Here is a 10,665-nt window from a genome sequence, read left to right on the forward strand (position 1 = left end):
GTAGACCTGCCTGAGTTTCGCAGCGTCGTTCCACCCGTTGAATTCTGCCACACGGTCGAAAAGTTCCATCCAGTCACCCGCATCTTCATCCGATCGTGCATGGAAGCAGGGGGGCTCACGGGGTTAGACGAAAACAACCGGTGCTGTAGGCTGGGCCATTGTCAGCGTCGATGCCTTCCGAGATCGAATGGGGTCAGGCAGCAGACCATGTACAGGTTGTAGGCCTTGGAGTCGGCGGCTGGCTCGGTGACCTGTAGGCTGGTCTTCCAGGGCGACAGGAATAAGGCTGAGGTCTTCGCTTGAAGGATCAAGGGCAGCACCTCCACCAGATGTCACGTGGTGGTGACCAGGTCGATGACACAAATGAAGGGCCGATGATTGCACTAAGAAACTCTTTATTGTGCTGACTTGCGCCCGCAAAAGAACTAAGCAACTCGGCGGCGGCGATAGCAACAAACGTGCTCGTCGATCGTCGAACAAAGAATGCTCCTCACACTCGTCAACGCTCAATTTAAAGGCTGCACAGAACAATCTAGATAACGTCGCAAACAGCTACCAGCACGGGCTGGAACATTGTGGAAAGACACCCTAGTGGCCGGAACCTTCGAGACAGATCTCGGTGCATCTTGTGCTACAACAAAACTGATAAAGGTGTGACTCGAGAAATCGAGCATTAACAAACAAAGATTACAGAACTGATACGCGGTCCAGAATCAGAGTGATAAGCCTGTATGCCGGCGGCTGTTAAAAAACAACAAATACTGTTTTGAAGGTTTCGCGGCAATATCTGTAAATGCTGCTTCGTTCCGCAGATCATCGCGTCGCTTCGGTTGTACTTTATGGGCAATGGCGGCCGTAACCGAGAGCGGCGGCGATACAGTCCCTAGAATATTCTAGGCACTATAGCGGCGAGCTGTGTAAGCACAGCTAACCGCGATTGGCGGTTAACCGTGGTTAAGCCGGCCGTGTAAAGAGGGTATAAGTCACAGGAGACGATTCCAGCTAGCTCTGCAGCCTCAACAAACTCATGGCTGCTTTGCCCTTTGAAATCCCTCTCTCTGTCTGTCTCCGCACTCTCCTTTCGATTTTTTTTTTTACAATAAATTGAAGTCTGTCGTGAATCTTCACGCTGAGAGCGTCTCATTCTGTCACGTCGAACACAGCCTGCGCCATGGCCCGCGCTACACGCTCTTACAATACGAAGGCAATATTGGTTTGGTTTGGAGGGTTTAACGTCCCAAAGCGACTCAGGCTATGAGAGACGCCGTAGTGGAGGACTCCGGAAATTTCGACCACCTGGGGTTCTTTAACGTGCACTGACATCGCACAGCACACGGGCGCCTTGTTTTTCGCCTCCAGCGACAAGCGACCGCCGAGGCCGGGATTCGATCCCGCGTCCTTGGGAACAGTGTCGAGCGCCGTAACCACTGCGCCACCCCGGCGGAGTCGAAGACAATATATGCGTGCGTTATTAGTGGATTCTGAAAACGGTGAAACATTCCTCCATACTGCGTGAACATGATACTGCAATCACTGTCACTACTTTCCGTCCCGAAGGCAAAAAAGGGGGAAGCTTTCGCTTTCTACCTGCGTTGGCGTGGCCATTTTGCATGGTGCGCTTTCGTGTAGTCTGCTAACTGCCATCCAATGTGTTTCTCGCCGCTCCCGCGTGATGGCGCCACATCCTCCCGCAAAAAGGCAGATTAAGCAGTGGTAGAGGTTAATGAGTGGTGTCATTCGATAAAGGGGGGTGACGTAATTTTGTCCGAAAAAATAATTAGACCCATGTTAATTAGGTAATTGATTAGAGGCAAAAAATGTAAAAATAAAAGCGAAAATGGTCTCATTAGCCAATGGCTTGGCGCCACATTTGGATGTACCAAATACTAAAATAGTTAATTAAATCAGTCAATTAAGGTGACGGGAAGGATGTAACGCCACGCAACCTGAAGTTGAGCCAAGAAAGGGCATAAGAAGGGATTGACGCGCAATTTGAAACTACCAAAGACTAAAATAGTTAAATAAGTCAGTCAATTAGGGTAACGTCAAGGACGTGACGTCACGCAACCGGAAGTAGAGCCGAAAAAGGGCATAGGAAGGGATTGGCGCGCAATTTGAAATTACCAAAGACTAAACTGGGTAAACAAAAAGTGAATTAAGCAACTTGGGCATGGGCAGGACATGTAGGGCGAAGAGAAAATAACCGATGGTCGCTTAGGGTAACAAACTGGATTCCAAGGGAAGGAAAGCGTAGCAGGGGGCGGCAGAAAGTTAGATGGGCGGATGAGGTTAAGAAGTTCGCAGGGGTCAAGTGGGTGCAGCTAGCACAGAACCGGGTTAAGTGGAGAAATATGGGAGAGGCCTTCGTCCTGCAGTGGATATAGTCAGGCTTATGATGATGATGATGAAGCGGCCAGAAGCAACCAACAGCAGCATCCGTGCTTTCGAATAACTCCAATGCAGATTCTGCAGTGCTCTACGCTGCAGATTCTGCACCGTAGGAGGATAGAAGTCGGGAGCACAATCCGCAGAAACGCATGCCGGTAAGACTTCCCTATATAATTTTCCGGTTTCGGAGAGTACCAATGGAGGTTTTTTAGTTTTTGAAACATAGTTCAAGATAAGTGTTGTGAAGCCATACATGCCGCCTACAAGCTCGATCGCTATCCGCTGGGTGTTTTTCCGAATCGCGCAAGCTCCTCGTGTAGCCTGAATGCTGCCGCATGCACTCAATTTGCTCACTAAAACCGGTCGTTCAAGGTATACAGTCTAGATAAAACTATATTCAAAGAGCACAATTCTCAAACTTCATGGCAAGCGAACGAAAGAGAATGGCTCACTGCATTACTGGTTAACAGTGCAAACTACGTTACAGGAACACAGGAGAAGAGGACGACGAACGAGCGCTGACTTTCAACAATGTTTATTTCGATGAGCACGCGTCCATATATACAGCATCACACGTGACTTCTGCATTGAGCAGAAGCCACGTGTCTGTGGCACGTGTGATGCTGTATGCATGGATGCGTGCTCATCGAAATAAACATTGTTGAAAGTCAGCGCTCATTGTGCCACCCTCTGATCCTGTGTTCCTGTTACATTGTTTGCACCAATAAGCCCAGTCTGCTGTTCTGGCTCACTGCAGACAGCGACACAGATGACGCCCTATTCGAACGCAGGCGACGCCGGCGTCCGCGAACGCGACTAGTGCAAGAAGACGGGGGGTTTTGGTCGTCTCATTGAGCGCGGCTCGTTTACCGTGCTGTGCGAGGACTGCCTTCAGCTTGAAATTTTGTATGTAGCCTGCGCGGCAGCGTGCCGGACAACACGAGATGCTGTCGCAATTGCGAGAAGCACCCAGCTCTTCGTGGGTATGTAGGTCTTTACAATACACATTTATCGGGGCGTATTAAAAATAGATTGACTTCAAAATGACGTAGCATACTTTGTCACACTTTTTCTTCCAGACAATAACTAACTTTTAATCGTCGACCACATGTATTTGTGATTTCCGAAAGGGGAAAATTACTTTATGTTTGCCTTGTACGCGTTTCTATGGGTCGTGCTCCCGAGTTGTATCACCTATACCTTTCGCGGTGTTTTATAAATACTCTGCCTCTGTAGTCAGGTTTCATACTTTTACTATCTGTCCTACGATATTCATGGTTACTCTGCACCGAATGACGTCATCATAGAGGCATTGTGAGATCAGAAAACTGTTTTGGGAACTTATCGCTACATGTATTCCCATGGGTCCTAAGCCTTCTTTTCACCCCCCAGTTGCCCAGCATGGAGACAGCAGCGCCACCTTCTAGTGGTGCCGTCAGACCTCCGAGACAACATGCTTGTTGCCTGTCACGATGAGCCATGAGCCAACTTCTGGCCATTTGGGGTTTGCGCGCACTCTAGCAAAAAGTGAGTCAGTTCTATTATTGGCCCAAATTTTCACCCAATATACACCGCTATGTCAGAGGTCGCCACGAATGCCAGCGCCGCAAGTCCCCTACAGTAAAGCCTGCAGGTGTGCTTCAACCATGCACTTGCGCCGCCACGGAACCCTTTTGACCAAGTCGGTATGAATCAGGGTGTCTAGCAAACCATTATTTTCAAAATCCCTGACATTTCCTGGTTTTCCCTGACTTTCAGTTCAAATTCCCTAGTGAGTGAAGAGGCTCGAAAATGTAGCTGCTGATGATAATGAGTATAGACGAATAATTCCCAACAAAGAAACAATTTTTTAATAATCATGTTGTGCAATTTACAACAGTGAAAGGCTGTTATTAGTGTTGATGGCCGGTAAAAATGTCAAAAGTTTACTGAGAATTAAAAGCGCCCTGATGCCAGCCTCAGCTCTTTGAAACTACAACGTATAAAAAAATTGCGAATTTGATTGGTCAAAATTCGGGTGTATATAGGGTGAATCGTAGGTGCATAATAGTGGCGGTGCCCGCCGCCATTAAAGGAGACTGCGTCTAAGTTGCAATCTTTCGATTGTTGATAAATGCGCAATCACCTGGAAAATGAAATTAGTCGAATACTTGCAGTAGCGAAAATTCTTAAATAAAGCAGCGAGTCTTAGAACCGTGAAAGTGGTCAAAAATCTATTTTGAGAAAAACTCGTTTTCGTAAAGTTTATCCGTTAGAGCACCTGCACTCAAATTATTTACTCATAAAAAGAGCAGCGCAAAAAACGGGGACAAAGGAACACCAAACGACAGGACAGCGCCCGTCGTTTTGTGTTCCTTTGTCCTCGTTTTTTGCGCTGGTCTTTTCATGTGCTAAGTATGAACCAACTGGCCCAAATAGCTATTTTGATCAAATTATTAACGCTGAATTCGTTTGGAAGTGCGATAAAATCGGCTTTCAAAACGTCACGGCCGCCACGAAATGCCCCAGAAAAAGAGGAAATTTGTTCGAAATTCCCGCGCGCCGCGGGCGTTGCAGCTGGCCGATCGCCGCCATCTTGGGCTTGGTTTGAAACTGTTTTATTTGTCCGGAATTTACGTCACCTCAAAATGGCTTCGCTCAAGCGGACTGGGTGCGCGGGCCGGTTTTCCGAAGGCCGTCTATGGTCTCTGATCAGCTCTCACGTACGCGAGTCTCCCATTGACTGGCATGATCGGCGTGTCATTTTTTTTTTTTTCTTTCTGTTTTGCGTTTGCCGCCGTCGCTGTCTCTTCGTGCGCATCTGTGTTTCGCTCGTGTTTCTCGATGTACCGCTTTGTGCACAGTTTTTCCTTGCGATTGAGATGCCGGAAAACAGTGGATTGTAACCGTGCACGCAACGAGCCTTTGGAAGCCGTAAGAAACGGGCGTGGAGCAAACACCAGAAGACGCCGGCCACAAGCGTGCCGTCGGAACCTGAGTTACAGCCGATGCCAGACTAGTTAGATGTGCAGGAAACATCAACCACGCTGCCCGATGACGACACTACGGGTTGAAATTACAGCGCGAATCGCATCCCGGACCACGGTACACTTCAAGTTGACGCCGCCGCCGCGTACTACTCTACGGCGGATCCGGCGCACTGTGTTGAGTGGTCGGCGTAAAATAATTCTAGCTATCAGGGAAGTCGGCGACCCAACACGAGTTCCACCTCGCCGACAGCGGGGAATGCGACGCCAGTACCGAGTTCGCGATTGCGGACATGGAACTGTCAGCGCGGCCGCGCTCAGCAAAAAGAAAAAAAAAAGTCTGCACGAATAACATACTTGCAGTGCGCCACCTTATACCCCGGTCAGACGAGCAAGTTTAGTGTCACTTTCAACGAGTGCACTCGCGTTTAGTGTCATTCGCATCGTGTCAGACGATGAACTTTAATGACACTCAAAATAACGGCTTGAGGGGCTAGTTGGTGCAACATCGTATTCAGATATGTGTTTGTGTTTGTTTGCGCCACATATCTGAATACGATTTAATGACACTCGCCGCCGAACACACTCGGCGGGAAGTGAGTTTGGCGAACTCACTACACTTTGTCCGGCAGGCGAGTGTGTAGTCTCGACAGCAGGCAGTGATATATCACTCATACATTTTTTGAGAATTACAATGTTTTGAAATGTTTATCGTAATTTCATGAGCGTATCTATTAATGGGCAACAGATTTAAGCTGTCACCAACTGAAAACGATGCGTACACATGAATAGCTACCCTCGCTCTCAGTGCTTGCGCTAACGCGAAGGCGTTCGTCTGCTGCTGCACTTCGATGGTATGCGGTATCTCAAGCTGCATCAACGAAGTTGGAGTTATTTGTAACCCAATCTCTAGAAAGTCGTCACTTGACAGGCAGCATTTCGCTCAAGCGCCGGCCGGAGACACCGCCGCTTTTCCTCCCGCAAGCCGCCAGCGCCAAGCCAGCACCGCCAGCACCTTTACGGCGCATCCTGCCCCGCTGTCACCGGCGTCAGAAAAGTGTGCGAGAATTTGTTTTTTTCCGTAATGATTCCTGAAGTAAAGCAATGTCAGTAATTAATCCTCCTTGGGGATCGTTGACCTATACCGAGTCGCTAGTAGGTGTAATTGCTGCGACACAAGCAAATTTCTGCTCACCGCTTCATAGCCATCGTCGCCGGCGGCGCGGCACAGCTCACCCTTGCAGTACACGTATACGCTACCCTATCTAAGTTGTCGATTTGAATTGCACCTGTCACTTATTATGGACAGACAGCAAGGCTGACAATAAGGCAGTGTCACGAGTGAGCCATGTATTCTATTAAACTGGCCATACGAAAGCGCCGCCCACTGATACTTCGATGCGAAACAAACAGACGACCACGGAGGAGCGCACGGCCAAGCGCTACTTGCACCACGCGCTCTGCCGTTCACGGGCGCTCGATGGGCGGTACTACAGCGGAAAGCTAGTAGCGTCCAGTGAACGCTGCGAGCTTGTCGCCCACTTTCGTGATACTGCGGAAACCGGACCTTTATCGACGTTGTGTACAACGGCAAGCAAACGCTGTGAAGACGTACTCAAATGCACAAATAAACTGAATATTAGCTTGGGGTCATTGCGCTTGCAATAAAATTGAGTTTTAAAGTATTTTCATGAAAACTAAATTATTTCCACATAGGGCTGCAGTATCCGCATCGGCACTGCCGTCATTTCAAAATGACACTTCATTTTCCCGTGTGACAGCGAGCACCGAAAGTGTCACTCTTCCTATGTAAGTGCACTTCGTGAAAGTGTCACTAAACTTGCCCGTGTGACTGGGGTATTAAAATAAATGAAAATGCACCGCAGAATATATCGTGCAATTTTCCCTAACATTTCCCTAATTTTTCCCGGTGCATGAAATTTCCCTGACAATTCTCGGTTTACCCGGTTGCTAGACACCCTGTGAATTTTCTCTGCCCATTCACATTACCGTCGGCTGGTAATAAGTGGACTGTAGTAGTGACAGACTATTTAACGCGCTATGCGGAAACTAAGACTGTACCGCGAGGAACGCCGTCTGAAATCGCACAGTTGTTTATGCACCACATTGCGTTACGGCGTCCCATCCTACGTCATCGCAGATCGAGGCCCGGCCTGAACGAGGTGTTCCAGATGAGTCACACGTGCCACCGGAAAAGTACTGCCTACCCCCCGCAGTCAAATGGGCTCCCGGAAAGGCTAAAAAAAACCGTAGCGGACATGCTGGCGACGAAGTCCTCCCGTACGTGACATTTGCTTACGGCCGTACAGGAAAACACTCGCTTTGAGCCGCTTCACCTCGTCTATGGCCGAACAAAACATGTTGGATGCCATGCTCCCATGTGCAACTGATGACGGCCGTTCACGCCGCATGCCGAGGAATTTACTCAATACGCAGAGGATGCCGCCAACTTGCCCACATCAAGCGACAAGAGGCGACCAATGCACGTCGCTAAACCAACGCCGCCGACGAGTACCACCCCGATGACTAACCTGTCTGTCGCCCAGGATTGTCGGAGAAGTTATGAGCCCTACAAAGTGCTTCGCCGTCTCTCTGATGCGACTTATGAAGTTCTCCCCGACGGCACTGTGCATCGTCCACGCCGTCAGCCTCAACCTTAGATATAGTGCACGTGCTCCGAATGAACCTCTACTTCACGCAGTGACGGCCGGTGCTTGCATTTTCAGCTTTTTTTTTTTTCTTTTGTGCGTTCTGCCTGCCATTTATTTTCGGTGATTTGTTTCCTCTCTTACCCGCACCAGCAAGCTTGATTCTCACCAGTGCTTATCCAAGAAGAGGAATAATGCTGTCATTAGGTGGCACCTGAAGATTTTTTAAAAAGAAGAGGACACACGCACTATCGGACCTGCAACGTTGGTGAACGTTAGCTTGTCTGTTTTGCTCCGTGACACTATATGGTATATTACTGATTATTTGGATGTATTAAAACATTAATTTTCTACCAGTTCTATAGAGATGAAATTTTATACAGCCGTGGCACCATTCCGAAATGATTTAGTTCCCCGCATTATGACAACCTTTGGAGTAATAAACATTATTTGATGTATTTTAGGTCAGCATATAGGACGCATTATCATAGTTCCTGTGGAAACATTCATTAGGCGAGCTTCAATTCTTGCTGGATAAATTCACGAAACTATTAGACGATCCGTAGAGTACTTACGATAAGAATTTGCGGATATCTTATGAACAAGACCCATTTCTACCTCGTCTGTGCTCACACGCAGCCAATAGTTCTGCGCTGTCGGATTATCCAAGAAAATAACTCGGAGAATTTATTTTTTACGAATTCCCGTTCTGATTTTCGAGGGAGGATGTTGTGTGTCCTGTCATTTCCTAGAATATCTCAGTTTAAATTAAAGTCTGTCCATGTGCTCTGCGGGAAAGTATATGCTCAGTCGATGTTTATTAACAATCTACAGATTCTTCGAGTAAACATGGCATGTGTCCTCTGTAGGAAATTCTAAAACGCGTCGTCTTAAACATGACAACTCGGGGCGGGGTATGTGATGCTAGTTACAGGAACTCTCATCTTTTTTTTTTTTTTTTTTTTTTTTTTTTTTTTTTTTTTTTTTTTTTTTTTTTTTTAACCGCGCCCTCGTCACCGCTAATCCAGCCCTGACAGAATGCGAGGGAGCTTGCGAGAGCATGCATTCGACTTCGTGAATAGTGTTCAGCACAGCGGCAAGAAAGTGCGCATATACATAACTGAATATTTGCATGTCTTTCATTGAAAATTTGAAAGTGAACTGAATATTTGCTCTAAAAATAGCGCGACATTCGTGAAAACGCAATGTACATAAAATACACACATACATTAAGGACGAACGGTGCTTGAGTGCACTCGCCTCGCTGTGCTCGGTTCACTGTCTTCCACGATGTATCAGCTCTTCTGCGTGTCGAATTTGATTAGTGTGTCAATCTGAGTCGTATCCGAACAATTTTGCGAAGAGACGACTCATGCCGCCAAAGCGAAACGCTGCTCTTCAGTGGCACCCGGGAATCTTAAAAGGTGCGGGCCGCGCTCCTTTCGTTGTCTAACGTAAGGGTGGTAAGCGAGACCCACCGCACACGTGGGACGCAAGAAAAAAATAGGTAATCACCACCCCGACCGTAAGGACACACAAATGATTCACGGCGCTAGATGGTTGCGAAACCAAATGGCGCGGCGTCACGAGAGATGGACAGGTTTCGATGGTCATGAACAAAAAACCAAACACTGCGTCGATGCACTGAAATGATGACATTACAAGCACGTAAAGGAACAACCCGACAAAGCGACCGGAGACGCAAGGTCTGCGCGCCCAAGCGAACACCGGCAAAGCGCCTGGCGGAGCTCAAGAAACACGCCATTCAAAAGACGACGCGCGGTGCTACGGTCGAGGGTGGCGGCGCTGTTAAAAATTAAAAAGAGATAGAAAGAAGAGACAGAAACGAGATAGGCAGAGATAGAGAGAAGGAAAGATTCCTCGCGCCTGCACCTCGGCCTCCAAGTGTAAGGAGGTTCGTCCAAGTAGAAATGGGCCGCGCTCCTGATCTCAAGTTCGCGGGATCTCGGCAGCAGCGGCCACATTTACATGGACGCGAGAAACGCCCGTGTGCTGTACATGCGACTTGTATAGGAAACCCTCTACTACGACATCCTTCACCCGTGTGTTGCATCTCAAACCTTACACAGACATTGCAAACGCTCGTTTGTGTTCTCCCTTCGGTGCCTGTGATATGCGCTAGAACTATGTCTGCTCAACCTACACAGACATACATCCGTACATATGGCGCATGATGCCAAAGTATTTTAATGACACGCGGCGCCTTACCTTGGACAGCTGCACTTTTTCGCGTCGTAGTCATGAAAGGGCAGCCTTAGGTTCGCGTGCTGTCCATGCAAATTTTGCTCATTACAGGTGCACATATCAGGGAAGTATTATTCCACGCGGCGATGAAGCGCTTGATAGAAGTGCACGTCTGCTCATATGACCGCTGATACCACACTGGGTAGACAAAAGGTTCGCTTCGACCGGCTGAAGAATACAGTTGAATAGCACGACCCAAGGACAACCGGGCCGAGCGTCCCAGGGCAACAACCGACAGTGTGCCGGTCGCAGGTCGAAAGCCCTTCGGTGCTCCTAAGTGATAAATCCGGTTCGCCTTATAAAGGAGCGCCCGGCTCATTACAATGCGGCCCCCGGCGCTGCAGCAGCCCGAAGAGTTTCGTTTCTTATCGCTGCAC

At 48.3% G+C, this 10,665-nt stretch overlaps 1 protein-coding gene across 4 annotated transcripts in view; it reads right to left on the bottom strand.

Moving 5' to 3' along the window:
• Nucleotides 1–10,665, bottom strand: part of LOC146206720 (uncharacterized) — a 30,473-nt gene that overhangs the window by 19,012 nt on the left and 796 nt on the right. For 3 of the 4 annotated variants that reach the window (XM_084591524.1, XM_084591527.1, XM_084591528.1), the window contains exon 1: nt 10,253–10,363. The exons of the other annotated variant lie outside the window; for it this stretch is intronic. The gene's annotated coding sequence lies outside the window, so the exon portion shown is untranslated. Of the gene's footprint in view, nt 1–10,252; nt 10,364–10,665 lie in introns of those variants that run through there. 4 annotated transcript variants of the gene reach the window in all.

Source organism: Amblyomma maculatum, chromosome 1, assembly GCF_055883805.1.
Source record: "Amblyomma maculatum isolate TAMU_Amacu chromosome 1, ASM5588380v1, whole genome shotgun sequence".
NCBI lineage: Eukaryota > Metazoa > Arthropoda > Arachnida > Ixodida > Ixodidae > Amblyomma > Amblyomma maculatum.